Genomic DNA, 23,954 nt, shown 5'->3' with positions numbered 1-23,954 from the left:
TAACATGGCACTGTCTTCCAGAGACTCCACAGAGGAAGGGGTCCTTCTTTATGTACTTGATATACCGAGTCAGGTTTTATCAGTTAGGGCAAGAAGGGCACATGTTTTCAGGCAATAAAGTTTATTCTACTCATGGATGTTGTTCCATTTAACAGGGCATTTTAAAGTCATTTGTTGTCATTTGTTTTTACTATTATTTTAAAGACAAGGTGTCAGTCTATAATAAAGACTGGCTTTGAAATCGTGGTCATGTAGCTTCAGATACCTGAGGACTGGAATTACAGGTATGTGCGTACTAATATGCTCAAACTTTATGTAGTTTTATTTGTTCATTTATTTATGTGATGCTAGGGATGGAACTTGACAAGTGCTCTACTGAAAGGTATAATCCCAGATTCCATAGGATTTTAAAATAAAATGACCTGGCAAGGTGGTTTATACATACATTGAACAAGTTTTCTCCCCCAAACATCTTAATGTCTATTACCTTGAAATATGATTATATTTGGAAATAGGGTTAGAGCAGATTAGTTGGAACAAGGCCATACTGCAGTAAAATGGGCTCTTTGTCTAAAATGGTATTCTCATGAACATGAAGACGAACTTGAAGAAAGCCATCTGTAGACCAAGGAGAGAGGACCAGCCTTCCTTCAGATCGGGCCAGCCCTGCTTACACCCTGACCGTGGATTTATAGGCTCTGCAATGATGAGACCAGAGCTAATGTCTGCTGTGGCAAACGAGAAGGTGATTGAAAGAGGCAACTTGGGGTCATATCAAGACTTGGAATGTTTTCTGTGGTCTTGATTAGAAGTTGGGAGATGAGGCAGGAAATGGACCTGCACATATTGTACTTCAGAATGCCATGGAGACACCCACTACATGGAGGGGTGTGAGACTGAAAGGGAGGAACTCTTATGAACCACGCAGGGGAGGAAGGCACCATAGGGAGGTGGGGTGGGCTGCAAGACAGGAGCCTTGCTGATGGGCTTGAAGATGCTGGAGAAAAGGCAGTGGAAGGGGCTGATCAACAAGAAAAAGTTGCTCGGGCTTCATTTTGGAAATCTTGACTTGCATGTGTGTAGGGCTGGGCACCCATCTCTAAGGAAAGTTCTGAGTGCCTTATAAGTTTGAAATGGGTCCTCCAGGCACAGACAGGAAGTGTCTGTTCCATAGCTGAGTAGCTTTAGGCTAGAACTGGGGCTACTCCATGCGGGGATGAAAGCACCGGGTGGGAGAATGTGGCAAGAGACGAGGGTTCAGTGTCTCCCCTAGAGTGTGTCCCCGAAGGGGAGTTCTTGGGAGTGAGATTGGTGGGTGCAGCCTGTGTATATTCTTAGGCTTCTTAACATGTATCACAAGTGACTCTCCCTGAAGATTGTGCCAATTTATTATGCACGTGGTAGCACCGTGTAAGTGGATCTTTCCCTATTAAGTTTTAAAATCTATTTGCGTTTCCTGCTCTGAACTGTCTTCAGTTTCCTGGGTTAAATCTTGCTTCATCAAGATGAATTAGTCTTTGCGTGCATGGCTTAATTTCCTTTATCACAGTGGTACATGGCTCCCTTCTTGTAATTTAAGCCATAACCACTTCAACATCACAGTCTCGTCGCCGCCACCACTTGTTCCCTGGAGAGCCGAAACTCGCTCCATCTGAGGCAGGTGGAGAAGAGAGCTCTGAGGCTCTGAGGTTGCATCTCTTCCCCGGCTCTGGCTTATCCAATGGTTCAGTGTGACTAGGAGTTCGGGGATAGGCTGTCCACACAGGGACCTATGATATCTGCTGCAAGCAGAGAAGACAAGGGAGTAGAAACAGCTAAGGAAAAGAAGCCAGGCTAGAGGATGAAGCTTCCCCGATGGGTATGGCTTCCCCAACGCCATGCTTCTGTTCAGTAGGGTGCTCCCTCCAAGCCAACCGAAGCATGACCTGGTCATTCCGTGAGTTCATGCTCACATTATCTGTGATTGCCAGCTGGTCTCATTTTGTTTGTACTGATACATGAAAATACCCAAGACAGGGTCATTTATAAATAATGGAAATATATTTTCTACGACTCAGGAGGTTGTAAGTCTAAGCTCAGGGCCACAGAGTAGATACTGAATGAAGATTTTTGCAATGGTGCCTTGCTGGAAGGAATAGAAAGGGCAGAAGAAGGGACATGTCTAGTGCCCATATAGCCTCTTTATTAGGACACTAATATATCTGTGGGAATGGATGACTTAATCACATCCCAAAGACCCTTCTTCTTATTGCCTATGTGAATTTTATTGAGACTCAGGCATCCAAACCAAAGACCTAGCCTAAAGCTCTATCTTTCAGCTCTGCTGTCCTGGACTACTTTCCTAAAAATGCAGTACATAGTTTGTCTATGAGTCTCAGCCTCTGCTTCAATACCTTGATCATTAGAGTCTTTCAGAGGTCCTCTGTGGTAGGCTCCTGTCCTGTTCCTTGTCTTATCCTGCTTCCAATGTCTATTGCATTTGTCCTTCTGAATGAGGATTGAGCATCTTCCCTAGGGTCTTCCTTGTTGTTTAGCTTCTTTAGGAATATAAATTTTAGTATGTTTATCCTATATTAATATGGATAATATCCATTTATGAGTGAGTATATACCATGTGTGTCTTTCTGCTTCTGGATTACCTCACTCAAGATGATATTTTCTAGTTCTCACATTTGCCTGCAAATTTCATGATAGTCAAACTTTGGGCAGAGTGCAGGGAATCTTATTAAAGAAGGGGGAGATAGAAAGACCTGGAGGGGACAGGAGCTCCAAAAGGAGACCAACAGAGCCAACAAACAAACAAACAAACAACTGAGCCTTGGGGGCCCTGCAGAGACTGATACCCCAACCAAGGACAATGCACGGAGAGGACCTAAAAGCCTGGCTCAGACATAGCCCATAGACTCAGTATCCAAGTGAGATCCCTAGTAAGGGGAGCAGGGGCTTTCTCTGACATGAACTCAGTGACAGGCTCTCTGATCACCTCTCCCTGGGGAGGTGGTGGCATGCAGCCTTTCCAGGCCACAGAGGAAGATAATGCAACCAGTCCTGATGAGGCCTGATAGGCTAGGGCAAAATAGAAGGGGAGAAGGACCTCTCCTATCAGTGGACTAGGGGAGGGGCATAGGGAGAGAAGAGGGAGGGAGGGAAGATTGGGAGGAGATGAGGGAAGGGGCCACAGCTGGGATACAAATTAGATAAATTGTAATAAATGATAATAATAATTAAAAAATAAAGGACAAAAAAAGAATGCAGTACAAAGCCTATGTGTCAGGTAGACCTCATCCTGGCCCTCTGGGTCCGTCCATGTTCAGAAAAGTCTGCTCCATATGTTCTTGGTGGAGGATGCCAAGGCTTGGATGGAGAGATGCATGCAAACCAGCCTCGTCCATGAAAGCATGGGGGAATGTTGGATCAACATGCTGGCCTCCTTTATATCTCAACCACTTGCATTAGGCTTCCTTCACAGAAGATCTAACTCATTGTCAAGCAATGACAAATGTCTCCACCCTTGTTACTGCTGCCCTGAGGAACCCACCTTTGCCACAAAGCAATTATATCCACAGAGAACAATTAGTAGAGTGGACTCTTACAATTACCTCGATGCTTTCATTATTCCTTAGCAAGTGCAGTTACTATGATGTAAATGCTACATTCTAATTAGTTTTTATGGGGGTAGCCATCCAATTAGCAGCTTTTCTACAGAGCTTGATGAAGCGAGCTCGGCTAAGAAGGAGGCACACATGCACAGGCAGAAGGAGAGGAATGATGGATGGTCCCACACATGTGGCGAATAAAACATTTGACAAGCAATCTTCTGTTTTTAATAACATGAAACATTGCGAGGAAAAAGGGACAGGGAAGGAAATAAATCTATTTTTTATAGATCTGGGGAAGCAATGAAATCGCTATGAAAAGGACAAGTATGCCTTCAATGAGATTATAATTATAGGTGATTTCAATTATTCCAAATAATTGAAAATCTGTAAGGTATTCTGCACTGTAAGTACCCTAAGAAACAGACACACAGAAGAGGTCTTGCATGGTTTCTGATCAAGGTGTAGCCCAGAACAAGACTCCATATTCTTCTTTGCTTACCAAGATGGAACCTTAAATTAGAATTATCCAAGACACCAAGGTCAAACCAGGCTGCAGATATATTACAAAGATGACAGGATATTTAATGTACATCCAGAATCCTTCTCTGTTGCTAAGAAAGTGGCTTCCGATGTGCAATGCCTGCTGGCTGACTTCAGAGTCTGTGGAAGCCTTCCAGCTCCCTCCAGAGGTACCCAAGAGCTTCCTGGAATCCTGCTTCAGTAAGTGGGGCCATCCTTTGAGCAATACATCAATGGTGTGTCCTGTGAGATTATCGTACTAATGTATCATTAGGGGAACAACTTGCTTTAGTGATGGATGGTGTGATGGAGCTGGGAGGTGCCATTCACTCAGGAGTAGACTACGCCTGGCTCTGATGCCTGCTTATTGAACTGCCCTGTGGTGACCCCAGAGTGAAGGGAAGGGAAAACTGTGGTCTCCTTTACTTAAAGCACAAATAGAGCTTTTTACTCTCGAGATTCCTTGCAGTTTATTCTAGTGTATTCTGACTGCCAGGTGAGAAAAGAACAAAACTTACAAAGTCTGCAGTTAGAAAGATCCTTAAAAGCCAAGGTCAGGCCTGGGTAGTGGGGCACACCTGTAATCCTAGCAACTAGGGGTTGAACCCTGAGACTCTTGAATTCCAGGCCAGCATGGAATACATAGTTGGACTCTGCCTAAATAATAAACAAATTAAATTTAAAAATAAAATAAGAGCCAGGATCTTGGAAGAGCCAAACTGAATATTTAGAAGGAATGTCCTCTTCCAGAGGTGCACACCTCAGCCAGGGGCTGCAACTGCTTTGATTCCTCATAAAAGCATTAATCTTGGTAGCTCTTACTCTCATTTCCAAAGTGGAACTATGGTGTGTGAGTATGTGTGTGTGTGTGTGTGTGTGTGTGTGTGTGTGTGAGAGAGAGAGAGAGAGAGAGAGAGAGATACACACAGACAGAGACAGACAGAGACAGAGACACACACAGAGAGAACTTATAGGAAAAATAGAGGACAGTGTTGGGTATTATTTCTGTAGTACCATTCACTTTTGTTTTAGGATGGAGTCTCTCACTGACCTGAAACTCTACAAGCAGGGTAGCTTCTCCATTGCCAGGATAACAGGTAAATACTACTGCTCCTTTTTAAATGTAGGCACTGGGGATCGTACACAGGTCCTCATACTTGCAGAGCAAGCACACTTCACCAACTAAGCCTTTATTCTCCCCGGTAGCTGTAGAAAACCAACTTAGGGCAACTAAGAACTTTCTGCTTGCTGTGGGTGCCAGGCAGAGCCCCCTCAGTTCAGAAGTGGTGATGTGTTACTTAATATCATAAACTAAATTGCAGTGTTATTCTTTGATACCCATGTTGGATGTTGCTATGTAGCTTTAATCTTAAAACTATTTTAGAGGATATATATAGGATGAAATATTTTCAATAAATTGTCTTACTCAATTTGAATCAGCACTGAAGTGATTGATGGCATTGCCATTAAAATGATCAATGTCATCTTACTAGGGTGTTTCAAGTTTTACAAAGAGTAGTCGTTTCATTACGTCATTTCCATAGCTCTCCTCACATGAACTCATAGCATAAATTGGGTGTGTACCATATCATCCTTTACAGAAAGGACCCTAACACAGGAGCAGCTGAGGGCTTTGTCCAAGCCCCTTAGGACCAGGCCGAGAGAAGATACATAGCTGCACCAGGTGGTGACAGCTCACATCTTTTTACTACCATGTACCTGCTACCCCCACCCCAAGAATCATTCCAGAATCCCTGGAACCCTAAACATTCCAGGACAAGTCCCCAAGAAAACCAGCAGCAGCCCGAGAAGTGCCATGTATACAGGTGTTTGGCTGGAGTTTTGGGGGTTATCACAGCCAAAAACAGACACTTCTAAAGTGAAGGATGGAAAAGGGGGGACCTGGGAGCACCTGAGTGGCCATATGCTGCCAAACCCCTCAGCCTTGTGGAACACAGGTTATTTTAAAGCCATGTTGTTTCTAATTGTATGAGCCACAGGACTGGGTCACCTTGTTTAAAAAAAATTAATTTCTTTCTATTTTATATGTATGTGTGTTTTGCTTGCATGTATTTCTGTGCACCACAGATATGCATAACCCGAGGAGCTCAGAAGCAGGAATCAGATCCCCTGGAACTGGAGTAATAGATGACAGCTGTAAACCAACATCTGGGTGCTGGGAACTAAATGTAGGTCCTCTAACAAGAACAGCCAGTGCTCTTAACTATTGGGTAATCTCTCCAGCACCTGGGCCAGCTCTTTAAGACTGACTCTTTCCCTCACTTTCACAGTCTCCTAAGTACTGGTAAGGCACTCATATTAGTCATTTCCCATTTCTTCTATCAATACAGCTTTCTCTACCAGGTCCCAGCTAAGAATCATGAGGAGTTTGGCTTACGCATAACTGACCACTGTGTCTAAAAGCAGGGATACAGGAGAGACAATCAGGCAAAAGCTCCATCTTGTCTACCCTCTTATCAAATTTGGGACACTTAGGAGTGATATTACACAGTCGTATTTTGGGGGTCTGGGGTAGGGAGGACTCTCACTATCCATGGTGGTAATTCCCATGCATGCTGGCATGCACTAGCATGACCTGCATACTTGGGTGTGCAAGAGAATGAGGCTCCATGCAGGATCAGGCCCATAGAAGCTGCCCAAGAGAAATACCAACCTTCCCTTAACATATGTAGAATTAAACAGAGGCAAGGGCTATCCAGGTGTGGGAGACCTGGGCATTCCTTCCCTGTCAATGGCGGAAAATATAATAACATCACCTTGTCAAGTTTCAGGAATTCCAGGAGCAAAGGGTGATTGTTGTGGATATAAACATGTTTTTGTTTGGTTCCAGTTGTGGAATGTGGGACTTATTCAGATGGTCCATAGCAGCAGATTATTTGCCTCGTGTGGGCTCTGAGAGGAGCTCTTTGCCAGCTGCAGATAGTTTAAATCTGAGGACTCTGGAGAGAGAATAAATGCCAGAGCCCAGAGAGTGGCACTCAGAGAAAGAGGAAGGCTGCTCCTGCTTCCCCCTTGCTGCTCCTGGTTGCCGTTGTGAGACAAAAAGTTGGAGATCTCCTGAAATAATAGATTGGATTAGATTGGCTCCAAGGAACCCAATGACCGTAACCAGCAGGAAGCAGCTAAGAGAACTTCGTCCCCTCTCCCACTAACCCTTTCTCTCTCCTATCCTGTGTTGGGGCGATGGAAGTAGTTGGGGTGGAGTAGAGAGAAAAAAATATAAGAAATGTAAATAAAAGAATTCTTTAAAAAGTACGCCTACAGGTGACTATTTAACAAAACTCAGTTTGGCTTCGTGCTGAGAATTAGTGCAGAAACAAAGAATGACTTTGTATTTTGTGTTTTCATATCTTTGTATCTTGTGCACTAGAAACCAGCACCTGCCCAGCTCCTGGGAGGCACAGAATGGTAACAGCAAAGTAGATTTGGAACCAACAGGCACATCATATTGAAGTCACATCTGCAAAAACAGACCTGAGAAATTGCCAAACACACCAGTCCGAGGCAGGGTGCAACACTCTCACCTGGAACCCATAAAGAGGAGGGCACTGAATCCCTGGCGACTTGTTTGTTGTCAAACAACCAGCGAGCAGAGAACTGTCCCCAGAGCTCAGCGCAGCTCCCACTGCTAGAGGGGGCACTTCTGAACTTCTACCCATCTGTCCTCCTACTGCATTTGTTCATCTGGACAGGGGCCTGCACCTTGCTTGTATGTTCTGTGCCTCACAGCTGCAACCCCATGCCTCTGCAGTTCAGTGAGACTCTGGGACCCCAAGGCTCAGCCCTGTGCCTCCAGCTGCTCTCCAGCTAGGCTTGTCAATATCCCAACCAGCCACCTGCAGCGACTCTCTTAACACTGATGTTAACTCCCTCTGCCTCTAGTACTGCTTCCAAACCCTGAAGCCCCTTTAACCCTTTGCAGCCAGCCATTCTGTAACTTACACACATACACATGGACGTAATTGCTGTGTGACATGAAACGTGTGGTCTGTAGTTAAGATTGAAATAAAAGAACTCATGCTTGCCGAAGGCAGAGACATCAAAGGAAATTGGAAGCCTTGCTAAGAGGCAGCCACAGGAAGCCATATGGCTTGGGAACTGGTTGTTATTTAGTAAATTCTGTGTGGAAAGACACGTGTGTCCATGTTCATGACACAATGTACTGACAGGACTGGGGCCTAGCATATGCTGTGTGCTAAATGCTCTACTCCAGCTACACCTGCAGCCCTGTGACTCACTTTCAATTCTTGTAGCGTGTATGTATGTAGCTTGACCCGTGTCAATGACCCTTGTCATTTTCAGTGAGACCACTATAGCCTTACTGCTTATGTCCCTTCCTGAATCCATATGTTCACAGTTGCCAGTGTGATAGACAGTATTAAGGGGCTGGGGCAATAGGATGTGATGATGTCATGGAGACAGAACTCTCTCGGGAATGAGGTCGGTGCCTTTATCAAAGAGGCTTCCCCCAGCAAGGGTGGGCCATTCCAGCAGCAGAAAGCAGCCCTCGGCAGACTCCAACGCTTGCCCCTTGATTTTAGACTTCTCTGTCTCTACACCTATGAAGGAATAAATACTCCTTTTATGAATTACACTGTCTCAAGCATTTTGTTTTGGGGGCACAGATGAACTAAAGCAATGGCTACCCAGTTGACAGAACACCATTATTAAGAGGACTGGTTTCCCTGATGAATTACCGAGACCTTCCTTGTGTTGGGCATGGAAGCACAGGCGTGCAGTTCATCTGACTCTGCCCAGTCAGTCCTTGCACCAACATGACCCTCCGATGCCGTGTGGGAGTTTGCATCTATGGTATCTTAAAAGCGTTAAATCTTTTTGCTTCATAACTGTGTGAATAGAAGCTATCCAGGCCCAAAGCTTTCTTGTGGGATGATTTCAAAATATGAATCCAGTTTCTTTATTATAGATAGAGATGGTTGTAGCTGAGTTTGATTTTGTCAGTTTTAATATATTTTAAATGAAATTAGCATATTTCATAAACCCCACAAAATTGCTGGCATGAGATTATTTATAACATCCTTTTATTATCACTTAAATGTGTTTGGCATCTTCTGTGACATCTTTTTCAATTCTGGTACTGAAAAATGAAGTTTTCTCTTTTTGACCTTTATTAATACATTTTATTAATCTTTTAAAAACTGGCTCTCAGTTCTGTCAATGATCCCTGCTTGTATTTGATCTCCATTTCATTGATTTATTTCCTAATCTCCTTCCCATCCGCTTCACTTAGGCTTTGCCCACTGCACTTCATTCAGCTCCTTAAGAAGAATGCCGGCCTGCTTGGTCTTTCATCTTTTCCTTTTCCATCTTGTGAATTTATAACTGCCATAGTTATCTATTTTCACTCAATAGTTTCGGCTTCATCTTTCCACTTTCAGTCTGTTGTGGTTTTGGTATAATGAAGTAAGAAATAGTCTTAATTATTCTGGTGACCTACCCATAACTCAGTGGGTAACAAAGAAAGCCACTGTGGAATTTCCAGTTCTGGAAATTCCGTGGCTGTTTCTGTGGTCGGTATTTGGTCAGATTCTCTTGTGGTAATAACTTGTCTTCCAGATTCTGTGAATGTCAGTTGGGTCAAGCTGTTAAGGCTTTCAGGTCTTCTGGCTATGCCCTCAGCCAGCCATAATCTTGTACCCTCATGGTTGCCTTTAGTACTAGTCTGTCTATCTGTCTGCCTGCCTGCCTGTCTGTCCGTCTGTCTATAGCGCTCAGAATACAACCCGGTGTCTTGAGCATGCTAGATAACGGTTCCACCACTGAGCTTCATCCTCAGCATCACTTCATATGAGAACACTAAATATAAGGGAAGGAGCTCAGCCTTAAGATATCATTTCATGTCACACCATGAGGTGCAACATGTGTCCCAAGACTGACAGTCACTTGGAGCTTATGGGGCAAGCAGGTGTGTGTGGTGGTGGAAGGTTCAAACATTCAGTCTACGGTACACAGGCTGTCCATAGAGGTATTTTTATTTGTTATGTAAAATGCACCACTCACACATTAAGTAGGGTACACCTCGCATTATCATGTTGCTTCTCTATTATGTAATTATTTGTTTAACTTTGTCCCCTTGGTCTGACTTACACTGTGAATAATATTTTGAGTTCCCCAGTCATCGTTATGTTTCTCCCGGTATCTCTTACCTCTCGCAATTTACATGTTTTAAAAGATAAAGTGATTCTTGCTTAAGTGTTGATGTTTCAATGTTTTGATTATTAATTGTGGGTTTTAATGCTATTTTTGTTTGCCACATGAATTTTTACGTTAGCTCTGGGCTTTTTTCTATAATTAGTAACGCAAGCCCCAATTCCTCATTTCTTTCATTTGCTTCCTGTTTTCTTGTTGTGCTTTTATGCTAGTCCCTTCAAGTTAGCCTTTTTAAATCACAGAACCCTGTGTGTGCTCGTACATAGGTCCTTTATCACACAGTCTATCTGGGACTTGCTTTGTGAATACAATTAGAAGACTTTTTGTTTGGGGCAGTGGGTTCAACCCATCCACATTCAACAACATAATTGACACCTTTGGCCTCTAGTGTTGATGACAAGATCAGCCATACAAGGAAAGAACTCATTTTCTGGTAAATTTTCCTAAGAACGCTGGGTACAGAATTCTCTGAGTTCTTAGGTATTTTAACTGTTTTTCTGTGAGTTAGTACTCAAAGGTCAGCTGGATTGAAAAAAATCAAGTGTTGGGCTCATTGTTTCCTGTGAGTTGATTTTTCTTTCAGCTCAATCTTGATTAATCATTGACAATTAATTAATTATTTCCGTGGTGCTGAAACTCAAATCCAGGAACTTACCCACCCCAGCCAGGAGCTACTGTCTGTACTCCCAGCCTTCCCTTGAGTTTCTTACCAATGTCGTTCTTTTTCACTGTTGTGTTTTCTATGACGAGCTTAGAAAACTGGCATCAGCGGGATTCTGTCCTCCTTATAAGTAATTAGATCTTTATATTTTAACAATCTTTGACTGTCTTTATCCATCCTTACGGTTTAATTCCTTTTCTTATATATGTCTCAGAGTTACTCACTCTGGGTCTGTTTTCTCAGGTGGCTGGGGTGAGGAGGTGCTTCTGCTGTGCTGAGTCAAGTCTTTCTAAAAGTTTAACTGGATTCGAAGTATGCATTATAGTTTGCTTTCATTATTTGATTTCCTAGGATTCCATTTATATCTGTGTCGGGTCCTTTTGGTCTGTCTGCCAACCGCTTTCCTTGTAAGCCTCTCTGCTCACCCTCTTTCCTCTCCATGTCTCATTTTCCCCTTTGGATTTTCTACTTTTATTTTCCTGTATGCCCCCGTTAATTTTTCACCATTTTCCCCTTGGACACTATGATTTCTTTTCTTTTTTATTTCTTTTTTTCAGACAGGGTATAGAGTGCAGTCCAGGTGGATCCAGAGCTTGCTGGCCTTGAACTCCTGGCAAATCTTCTCTCAGCCTGGGATTACAGGTGTGAGCACCACATCTGACCACTACTAGTTGTTTCTGTTACGACATTTTTCTATTAATTGTTTTTGCTTTTCTAATTGCAGCAATAAATAAATAAATAAAACATTGCAACCATTGCTTTATTTGTTCCTTTGATTAAAAAAAAAAACAACTGAATTTAGGGTTTGTTTGTTTGTTCCCGAAATATTCAATGATACTTAATTTAGCTCAAGATTTTTTTTCTCTTTCTTAAAGATTGATTTTGTGTGCATGTGTGTGTATGTGTGTGTGTGTGTCCAGGTACCTTTGGAGGACAAGAGATCTCCTGGAGCTAGAGTTGGAGGTGGTTGTAAGCCACATGATATTGGTGCTGGGAACCGAACTCTGGTCTTCTAAAAGAGCAGTAATTGCTCTTACTGCTGAGCTACCTTTCCAGCATTTAGAACTTATTCTTTTTTAAGTTGTTATTATTTATTACAATTTATTCACTTTATATCCCAGCTGTCCTCCCTCATCTTCTCCTCCCCCCCCCCATGTCCTCTCCTTAGTCCACTGATAGTCCTCCTCCAGTACTATCTGACCTTAGCCTAGCACAGATAGTCCTGATGAGACCTGATAGGCTAGGACTTTTCTTACATGTTTTGGGGTTATTTGGGGCAGAGAGAGACTTTCTTGCTCTAACCTTGAGGCTGCGTTTTTCTCACAGGAATTTAACGGATGAGGATTGCCCATGCCCCTGTGCTTCCTGTACCCATGCTGATTTGGGATGACCTATCAACATAGGCTTTTCTTTTCCACGGGTAGGCAGAGGGTATCCACCTCCCTACCTTTGTTTGTCCTTACAGATCCCTATGTTTCTTCCTTCCTTGCTCCACCTTGCTGGCCTCTTTGCACCTCACCATCTTTCTCCAGGTCAGGCTTGGTCTTCGCTTTCTTCCCTCTGATCATGCCCCTTGTCTACAAGGGGTCTTTGTCACTCCCCTCGTGGTGACTTCCTGTTCCCTAGCTCTGTTCCTTCTTTTTTATTTTAATTTTATTAATTACACTTTATTCACTTTGTATCCCCCCATAAACCCCTTCCCCCCAACCCCACCTTCCCTCCCCCTCCTCCACGCATGCCCCTCCCCAAGTCCACTGATAGGGGAGGTCTTCCTCTCCTTCCTTCTGATCCTAATCTATTAGGTCTCATCAGGACTCTGTTCCTTCCAGAGCTTCTGCTTGTCCTTCAAGGAAAGGCTGGGTGGGAGAGAAGTAAACAGTAGGTCTGTAGGACCTTGACATTTACTCCTCATGCTAATTCAGAGTGTGTCTGGGGCCTCGTGGGTCTGTTTTCCCTTCCTCTTGTGTGGGGAAGTTTGTGGAAGGTGTCTGGAGAGTTTTGCCTTTATGACATTTCTACTTTTTTCCTTGCTCAGGGTCTTCCTTCTGTGGTTTCCGTCCATACACACTTCTCCATTAGCTTTTGTCCGTTCACACTTCCCCAGTAGCTTATGTCTGTAGAGTAAGAGGAGATGCAAGTACAAAATCTGATTCGGGTGAAACTGAAAATACTTGACAGGAAGATCCAAAACATGTTTAATAAACCTTTATGAACAGAAATCTGTTCAACTTCCAATATGACAATACTGTCAGACAATACCATAATCACATGCTTAGTTAAAATGTCTGTGGTCTATGGATTTGGAATTTTGAACAAAAGGTAAATCCTCTTTGTTGTGATTTATCAAAATCTCAATAATATATTCAAAAACATTGTATTCATTCTGTTTTTCAGAGTTAAATAGAGCAATGGAAATAAAGAAGGCTGAACAAGGGATGAGGCCATATAATCTGCAGATCTTAACCTTGACAAGAACTACTCAGTGTTCCATGCTCATAAATAATTTTTTAACAGTGATTAGAAATGTGTTCGTATGATAAAATTACATCTCATAATGAGTCTCCCCATTATGCAGATAATAAAGACAACTGGGACACACTTGTAGAAAAAGCTGAAGTTTATTAAAGGAATAAATTATGAATCCAACCAATGTGAAATAATAAGTGTGAAGCATATTATTTATGTACTCAAGTAATTATTCTCTTATTTTCTTCTAATATCCTATTGTTATTAGAAATTTTATACCCTATTAATCTCCCCCTGACTTCTTCCTACAGCATAACATTTGTTTTAAGCACACACTCATTCTCCCCACCCCTCCCACACGCAGGCATTTGCACACAAGCAGGATCCTTTCAAGGAGAGAGATCCCGGCCTTGACAGAGCGTGGTAGAAAGATGGACATTTAAGGAGATAGACACACTTCTACCAGTGCAATAGGTTATTTCCTGGCTGTATGCTGAAAGTATAAATGAAGAAAGATGGCTTAGTGGTTAAGAGTACTGCCTGCTCTTGCAGAGGATCTGAGGTTAGTTCCCAGCACCCATATGACAGCCTACAACCATCTGTAACTCCAGTTCCAGGGAATCCAGTGCCCTTTTCTGACCTCTTGGGCACTGCATGCACATGGTACATATATACATGCAGGCAAAACACTCATACACATTACATAATAAATAAATAAATCTTATAAAATAATTGTGCAGTATGTGTATGTGTATGTGTGTGTTTTGCTGTGTGAATCAGGAAAGCTAAACTTGGAGGAGTCCTTGTGCATGTAAAACGGACAACTGAAAGTCTGGGTGATATTTTTTGGTGTGAGTCTTTGAGCTTGGAAGGAATTCAGATGAAAAGGATTTTGAACAACACCTAGTAGCCTGCAGGTTCCTGAAGTGTTTCCAGCCACAGAGAAGTCTTGATTAAACACATCCTCCTCCTGGAATTTTCAATCCCTCATGAAATGCATGATTCCAATTAGTTTGATGCCACCTGAGGAGGAAGGGTCAACTTATTGACGGAGAGGTACAGTCAGGGTAGAGCATTTATTCTCTAACCATGAAAGGCAGGGGATGGCAAGAGGATCGATTTGCCTGATGTTAAATCATACCTTCTCTTAAATGGAAATGTACAAACAGACAGGCAGAAGGGAAAGGTGTAATGGCTGCCATTTCTGTGATGTTTTAGAGTTTTTTTTTTTTTAATATTTTACCTGTGTTTATGTGTATGAGTGTTTTGCCTCTGTTTCTGTATGTGCACCACATGCATGCCATGCTCAGAGAGCATAGAAGGGAATGTTGGATTCCCGGAACGCCATTACAGGCAATTGTAAACTACCACATGGCTGCTGGGAACTGAATCCAGGTTCTCTGCAAAAGCTGCTGATCTACCTCTTCAGCCTGTTTTCTGTTTTTAGAAGTTCCTTTACGGGTGAGGGGAGATGGCTCAGCTCGTACAGTATTTACTCTGCAGGCCTGAAGACCCGAGTCTAGAGCCTTAGCACTGGTAGTGTACTCCTATAACCCCATCGTTTTGGGGCGGGGGACAAAGCCAGGAGTATCCTTGCTTTCAATATCCTTGCATTCAAAGTCCAATAGCTATAATCTAGCTGAATCAGTGAGCTCCAAGTTTGATAAAACCTTGCCTTAAAAACATATGTTGGAGAGCAATCAAGAGAGGCAACTGAAATCATCCACATGCAAATGTGTGCATGCCCACATTACATATACATACAACACACATACACACACATGGATTTATGTACACTCTCAAATGAAGCACCTGACTCTTTTGACTTATGCAGAATAGGGGTTAACACCCCTGTTTAAGAAGTTGGGACGTGAGGTTGAGGCAGCTTGTTAAGAACATGGGGCCAAGCTTTCAGAGTAGTTTGTATGTGAGATGTCCTGGACAGGGTCGTGTGTGGATTGTTTAGTCCCCTAGCTGGTGGAACTTTTAGGGGAGGTGATGGAAACTTTTGGAGGAAGGGCTCAGCTGGAGACAACTGGATGACAGCCTTTGGGGGGAAAAATGTATTAGTTACTTCTCTGTTGGTGAGACGAAACACCATGACTAAAGCAACTTATAGAAGAATCCATTTTAGCTAATGGTTCCAGATGGAGAGTCCATAATGACAGTGACAGCATGGTAGCAGTTGACAGACATGGCACCAGGAAAAGGAAGTTGAGAGTGCACATCTTGAACAGCCAACGTGAAAAAGAGAGGGCGATTGGAAATGTCATGAGAAGTATGCCCCAGTGACATCTTCCAACGCACCACATATTCTGAACCTCCCCAAATAGTGCCACCAGCTGAGGACCAAGTGCTCAAATGTCTGTAGGGGATATTCTCATTCAAATATCCATAATGGTTATCTTGTCATTGGTTCCTTTCAGGCTTCCTTCTTCCCCTTTCTTCCCCACTGTCTTTTTCCTCTGTGATCATCAGCCTTCTCTCAGGCCCAGCCATGGACTGAAATGTTCAGCTCACATAAAACCAAGCAGCTTCTCTCATGTATTGGCCACAAGAATGAGAGTCTGACTGAAACAGCTTCTGTCTCCCTGGCCCATCTCTCCCCTGATTCCTTTGACTTCAGCAGTTGCAAACCCACACAGCACTGTCTACTTAGAATGTGCTCAGGAGACCTGAACTGAAGTCTCACAGCCACACAAAGCTTATGGACTCAGTCTAGATTGCCTGTACTTCACAGACAGATTTGGGAAACAGTTCAAGAGAAGAAATTGGAGAGCGAAGAAATGGAACCAGCGATTGATAGCCAGTGGTGGACAGGACTCTTCATCTTTGCCCAAATCCAGCCGGGCTGGTGGGAGTTCACTCCGATTTCTGATGCAATCCAGATCTGGATGCTCCATCAAAAAAGCAAAAGTCCTTGAAATTTCGAGCCTCTGAAATGATGCCTGAGCATTTTTCAGTCAACAGAGACTGCGATTTTCAAGGAAGACTGAAATCACTGAGAGCATTTCTTTCCAAACTATTTTCTGGACCGAATTTCACCTCTGCTCATAAGTCTTGATCAGATCAATATGAGCCCAGTGCTCACACTTTCTGACACCTTCATCTAAATCATTTTTTTTTTTTCTGCTATGGGGAAAAAAAAATCTATCTTTAAAATAGGAGCAAAGTGTATTTCCCTGAGTCAAAATAGTGCACACAGAAAGCCGTATTATTTCTTTGTCATGTGTAATAGAGACTTAGTATTTCACGTACAGAAGAGTCAGATTTGATTCCTGCCAAGAAAGGCTCAGTGATAAGAACTTTATGAACCTCAAATCCCTAGTGAGGTTTCGTGGAGTAAGGTCAGTGCTTACAGGTCTGCTCAGAAACCCACCACACACGGGCATGATTGTATAGACACACAAATCCATGGAAACACACAAAATAAGCATGCACGCATGCACACACGAACATACATGCACGCGCCTGTGCACAGCACCTATATACACACATGCACACACACATTCATATGCACACAGGCGTGCGTGCATGTACACACACCAATAGACACACACATCTGCACACATCTGCACATGTGCACATAACACAACCAGGGGAAATCAAAGCTTTTTAGAGCATCTGATAGATTCATCAGTCCTTGTACATTTTTATGCTGACTTAAACTGTTACTGGACTCCAGCACTGGCATTTCAGAGATAACATTCAGACAGGGAGAGTTATTAGGTATTACCGCTTTTACGGCATCCTGGGAACTGTGCACCGGAAGTTCATGTCCAATTTCTGGATTCATAGCTTACTGGTAGGAATCTTTTTTAGGCAGGTCTTTGATGCCTCCTATAAGCATTGATTGAGTGGAATCCACTTGACGCATTTTGAGAAATGGCAAAAGAGCTAACAGAAATGTTAGCTATATTGTGATGGCAGGTGTAATTAATGTTTTTAAACATGTCCCTCTTAGATGCTTTGTAATCATCTGCGGTCTGTGTTTGTAAGTAGGTAAACCATGTTTCCTTTGCTGCTCTAAGAGTAAAGGTGATCCAGCTGCAGAGACACGGTCACCCTTTCCATTCAGCTTGCCCATCTTACCTGCCCCATAACTGCTGTTTGAAATGCATTAAGGGTACTTTGCCAGAATGGTGACACTTTCAATTTATACACAGGTCATAAAATGCCCCCCTCCAGCGTTCTCACTGGCTACTCTAGCTAAAAACAAATCACTGAAATTTTGGAATTCTGGTAACAATTTCTTCTAATCAAGAAAACTCATTTCCTGGGATCTGGCCCTTGGCATTCTGGTAGAAAAGATAAGCTGAAACGGCTGTGAGAGCAAAGTGGGAGGAAGTACTCTTTGTTGTCCTTTGGTCTAATGGAAATCTTTTCTACAATTTGATGAGAAGGTGCACGCCTAATTTCAATGAGGCATGCTACTGTGCTGTTTTGTTTCTGTCTTTGATGCAAGTTGTACCTGCCCACCCTCTTCCTTGGTCTCCTTTCCGCACTATCATAATTCTGCTGAGATAATACCAACTTTGAATGTTTGTGTTTGATGTAGCTTGGTTTCTGTCTCTGCCCTCTAAGTTGAGGACTTCAAACTTCTTTTTTTTTTTCTGGGATCATTTTTTTACCCTTCCTGAATTCATCATCCAGCACAAGTTAGACATCTGAATTCCAAGAAAAAAAAATCTGTCTTCTTAACACTCAAAGACTTGCCTTCAGGTTCCTTGAGTACGTGTTAAACCTCCAGCTTCAGCTGCCTAATACACCGTCCTAGCGGCATGTGTTAACGAAACAATCTGAGTTCCACAGCCCATGGATGCTCTGTGCCCAGGCACTGACCTTCTACTGGTTTGATTTGTTTACCCTAAATATTAATAATATTAATAACTATTAGAAAAACAGTCAACCCTCCACTATTTTTAAATTAAACACCCAGATGTTTTTATTATAACTGTGAAAAACAAAAACAGGTACAAGCCTTAAACTTTGAGATATTATGCACAGTTACATCCTAGACTAACACAATTTTAACAATATTCTGGGGCTACATCTAATGGGAACCGATCCTGCAGAGATTTGAGAGATACCATCATCCATTTAAAGACTACACAAAGTAGAGCCAGATATGTTGGCACACACCAGCAATCCCAGGACTTGGGAGGCTGAGACTAGAGAACTGGAAGTTGGTTGCTATCTTGAGCGACTATGTAGTTCAAGGTTAACCTGAGCCACAGAGTGAGACCTCGTCGCAAGCAAACAAACATGCACCCAACACTCCAACAAGACAAGAGGAAGGAAGCACAAAGCTATTCTTGAATCATTACATGTACTGTTTTTTCTTAGCAGAACTTGTGTTTTCACTTCTATGTAGAATTTTCTCCGAGCTTCGTTTATTCTGTTATTAGGGGTATGGATCGGCCTTACACCTCTACCATTTGAAACAGTTTTCAAATTATTGTGACCATAAGGCTCTGTTAGGTTTATGCTTGCTGAGGCTATTTTTAAAAAGTATGGCTAATACACAGCGCTATACGGACTTAAAGTAACACATTTTAATTAGTAATTCTTAAATTCAGATAAAGTTTTATTAAGGAGAAATCTTTTAGAAAAATGGATGAGTATTTTTGGATTGTTTATACACCCATGCACAACTGTGGATGGATATGACACAGGTAAAATGTGGTGAAGTACATTCCAAAACATAGTGAAATGCTAAAAAATAGCTTGTTAGCATAACAGAGGAGTTCCATGGTGGTATACTTGGACCTGATTTTAGTTTTGAGAGAGAGAGAGAGAGAGAAAGAGAGAGAGAGAGTTTGTCACTGCTTGCACTGCGTCTCCCATATTACTAATCAGTCAAGAAAATGCCTCGCAGAAATTACTTCATGCCAATCTGATGGAGACTTTTTCTCAGCTGAGGTTCCTTCTTTCCAAATGACTCTGGCTCGAATCAAGTTTACAAAACAAACAAACAAACAAACAAACAATGGACTAGCAGTTTATCTCATTAGCTCATGTGTGGACTGGGTTGTTTGACTTCCTGGTATTTGGTTTTTAAGTGTTTTATATATGTAATCTACACAATATATAAATATGATATATATTTCAGCTATTAGTCCATGTCTGATGGTAGCTAAGATCTTTCTCTGTTAGTCTTGTCCTAGTTTTTCTTCTGCTGTGCAGAAGGCTTTTGATTTCACAGAATCCTGTCTGTCAGCTGGCATTATTTCCTGAGCAGTTGAGATCCTTGCCTGTGCCCATGTCTTGAACTCAGAGTTTCAGATCCTTGTTTTTCATAGGAACTGATTTTTGTACAGGGTGAAAGAGATGTCACTTCATCCTCTGCCTGTGAACATCGAGCGTCACACTCACTGAAGAAAGTGTCTTTCTCAACGTGTATTGTTGGTGTCTTTTGTCAAAGATCAGGCTTCTGTCGCTACAGGGACTCATGGCTGGGTCCCCTAGTCTGTCTGGTTGATATGTGTGTCCATTTCTGTGGCTGTGCAGTGTTTGCTTTTTAAAAGACTCTCTTTCCCTCATGACTTTCGGGCTCCATGGGACAATTCACATCTACTTTTCTCACTCTGAAGAGCCTCTCTTGACAAAGCAGGAGCAATATGAGGATCTCATGGTCACTGTCACCTCTTCTTCACTGCAGGTCATTCTGCACTTGTTTATCCTTTCCCTCCCCTTCTCCGAATTATACAGACCCTCGGTCTGTGCTTGTAGATTCCACCAAACCCAGACGGAAAATGTTTGGGGGAAAACCGTACCCAGCACTACCATGGCCATGCTTGGACACACATGTTGTGTTCTCCTGTAATCCCCCAAACAATCCAGCACAACAGTGCCCCATGTATTTACGTTGGTTTAGCTACTGTGATCATCTAGAGATGGTTTGAAGTGTACAGGAGATAAGGTAGGTTGCTTGCAATAGTATGCCATTTTATATATGAGAGTTGAATGTCTGTGGATTTTTAAAATCCTGAAAGCGATCCACACAACCCCAGATACTGGAAGAGGTTTTAATTTTGAGGCCTAAATGAAGGTCAGTATTTCTATTTTCTTACCTCTTTCCTTTCTTCCTTCTCCTCCCTTCCTCTTTTCTTCCCCCCGCCTCTCTCCCTCTTTCCTCCCTCTTCTTCTTTGCCTTTCCCTCCCTTTCTTTTTCCTTCCCTTGCACCCTTCCTCCTTTGTTTTTTACAGAACCTGGGATCTCATGCATCTTAGGCAAGGACTCCACTACTGAACTCTACCACTGGATCTAATTGCTAAAAACTTCTATTCTTAGCCCAAGGGTCACCTCACTGAGAATAACACTGACTCTTTTTCCCAATTAAATTTCAATCCTGACCTCACTCCACTCCAGAGTAGCTTTCTTCTTAAAAAGTAGCAGTTAGTATCTTCATATATTCCAGTTCATTTGTGTTTACAGTAACAGTTCATTTTAAGCTCCACAAGTCCAGGAGACTTTGAATTTGGGGTTTGTTGACATATCCCAGAAAAGAAAGCAGTCCTAGACGCTCAGTAGGCACTCAATAAATATTTGCTGATTGAGCAAATCAACTGTGAATGGTTCTGCCCATTCCTTAGTGAAGGACAGCAGTGCTGACTTCCAATAAGCACATTAGGATTTTTGAGTGGCTTGAGGCACAATCGATGGAGAAGGCTTCGCCTGAATTAATGACGTGTCGTAAGAATAAAAGTTTAAAGAGAAACTCGGCCAATATCATTTTATGACTATTTTCTAGCAGTAACAGACACAGAGAGAGACCATAGGCTGCTGGTTCCCTTCCCAGTCTAAAACTGAAGATGCTGAGGAAGGAGGAAGGCTGCATGGCTGTAGAGACAGCAAATGAGACCACAGGAGCTGCAGGTAGGCAACTGATGGTGTGACCTAGCTTCCGGAGAAAACAGCAGATTAGACAGGCATATGATGATGGGTCTCACACACACACACACACACACACACACACACACACACACATGTGCCCATGTGCATGCAAACATACACACACACACACACACACACACACACACGCGCGCGCGCAAGAAGTTGATGCTGAGCATCTTCCTCAATTGTTCTCCATCCTATATTTTGAGGCTCGCCAGTTTGTTTCAGAGATTCCTGTCTTTGTCTCCCAAGGCCTGGGATTATAGGCTGTCATACTCAACCAGCATTTACTGAGGTGCTGGGGATATGAATTCTAGTCCTCGTGCTTATGTAGCAAGAGTTTTACCCACTGAGCCATCACCCATCTTCCCCTGTTTTTCAGGGTTTCACCATGCAGTCTTTGCTGGCCTTAAGCTTCCACTGCTTAACTGTGTGAGTTTCCCTTTGCAGTGCTGACCTAGGCTGGGTAACGTCTGTGCGACAAAGCCAAAGAGAAAGAGAGCCAGTTACAGGCAGGGGTGAAGGCCTCTTGAGGGCTGAGTGTTTAAAAGAAAGGGAATGCCTTCCTAAGGAAAGTGGTAGTAAATGGAAGTACATGTGAGGAGTGAGTGTTCATGACACCTCCAAGGGGCAGCAAGTGGGACTGCCAGTTTGGGTCATGTCTCCCAGGGCTCCCTTCTTGGAAGTCCTGCCCCTTCTCTAGTCCACCCAGAACAGGCAAGCTATGACCTTGGCCCAATGACTCCACAATCAAATTGACCTTCAGAGAAGGCAACATTTCCAGGGGGAAAATTGTCTCCAAAAGAAATATTAGCCAGCTGCTGACCAGAAAAGAACATTGATATAAAAGGAAAGGAAAGAGATAAGAAGAGGGGAAAGAAGAGCGGAACACTGTGTTCTGGACCAACGAGAAGAAATGGGACAGAATGAGCAAGAATGAGATAGACAGAGTCTCAGGGAGGATGTGATGCAAACAGGACCAAGCAGGGCCAAGTGGAAATGTTTTGTGCAAAACACTTAAGCTTTAAAACAAATGGCAGAGCAGAGGAATAAAATAGAGAGTAGGTACGGCCAAAAATACATCAGTGACCCAGAAATTAAGGTTTGCTAACTTCTCAAAGACTGTGGCAAGGGATTAAAAAAGATAAAAACCATAATAGGAAGGTTGAGACATAAAGGATAATATGCATGCAAGCATGCCAGGGCAGAGGGATGAGCAAGAATACAGGTAAAGGGCAGTGTGTATTCCAAAACCAGAAAACACATTTTCAAATTTTAAAAAGAGAAGGAATCTCCAAAAAGCATCTGATTATAAAACCTCATAGGATCCTAATTACACGAATAAGAAAAAAATTCCACTCTCTGTAATTTAACTCAAAGACAAAGATAGAATGTCAAGGGCTCTGGAATAGGAAGAACTGATCACTTGCAGGGTAATGAGGATCAGGGTGTTCCACACCAAGAACAGCCTGGGAATTAGAACATGATTCAGCATTAGCAGAGATCACTGTGGAGGCCACAGCGGCCGGTGCAGACTTAACGCTCAGAAATCTCGGTTCTCAAAGATCTCTGAAAACCCCAATCGAGGATATACTCCAAGGGGGTTAAAAACTGACAAATACTAACTCAAGCAAAGGGGGATTACCAGATAGGTAAGTCACTTAATTAAAATTGGTGGAGTCCCCCAAACTGAGAAGCGCCAAAGAAAGCTGGGACAGAGAAAAGGAGGGTGAGGAGAGAATATTCAAACCCGTAGGAACTAAATATCCAAAATACAAAAAACTTAAAAACTACTTCAACGGAGTTGAGTCTTGATTTCAGAATGATTAGTATACATGATTGTCTGATTATTTGTTTCCAGACTCATCCACACAAAATAATGTATTCTTGCTCTTAATCCCAGTCTAATCTTCTTTTTAAAGTTCTTTTAAAATATTATTTCTGGTGGGAACTAGAAAAGATCATCTTCAGTGAGGTAACTAAGAAGCAGAGAGATACACATTGTATATACTCACGCATAAGTGGAGGTTAGCTATATAGTATAGGATAAGCATACTACAATCTATACTGCTAAAGAACCTAAGCAACAAGGAAGATGCTAGGGAAGACCCTAGGGAAGATACTCAATCCTCATTCAGAAGAACAGATGCGATAGACATTAGAAGCAGGAAAAGACAGGGAACAGGACAGGCGCCTACCACAGATGGCCTCTAAAAGACTCTACTGATGGAGGTATCGAAGCAGAGGCTGAGCTGAACTTTGGGTAGAATGCAGGTAATCTTATGAAAGAAGGGGGAAAATAAAAAGACCTGGAGGGGACAGGAGCTCCAAAAGGAGACCAACAGAGCCAAAAAACAAAAACAAAACAAAACAAAACAAAACAAAATGAACAAAAAACTGAGCCCTGGGGACTCTGCAGAGACTGATACCCCAACCAAGGACAATGCATGGAGAAGACCTAAAACCCCGTCTCAGATGTAGCCCATAGATTCAGTCTCCAAGTTCCCTAATAAGGAGAGCAGGGGCTTTCTCTGGCATGAACTCAGTGACAGGCTCTCTGATCACCTCCCCCTGGGGGGTGCAGCCTTTCCAGGCCACAGAGGAAGACAATGCAACAGGC

Source organism: Psammomys obesus, unplaced genomic scaffold, assembly GCF_907164565.1.
Source record: "Psammomys obesus unplaced genomic scaffold, mPsaObe1.curated_primary_1811, whole genome shotgun sequence".
Classification (NCBI taxonomy): domain Eukaryota; kingdom Metazoa; phylum Chordata; class Mammalia; order Rodentia; family Muridae; genus Psammomys; species Psammomys obesus.
This window is presented reverse-complemented; position numbering follows the sequence as displayed.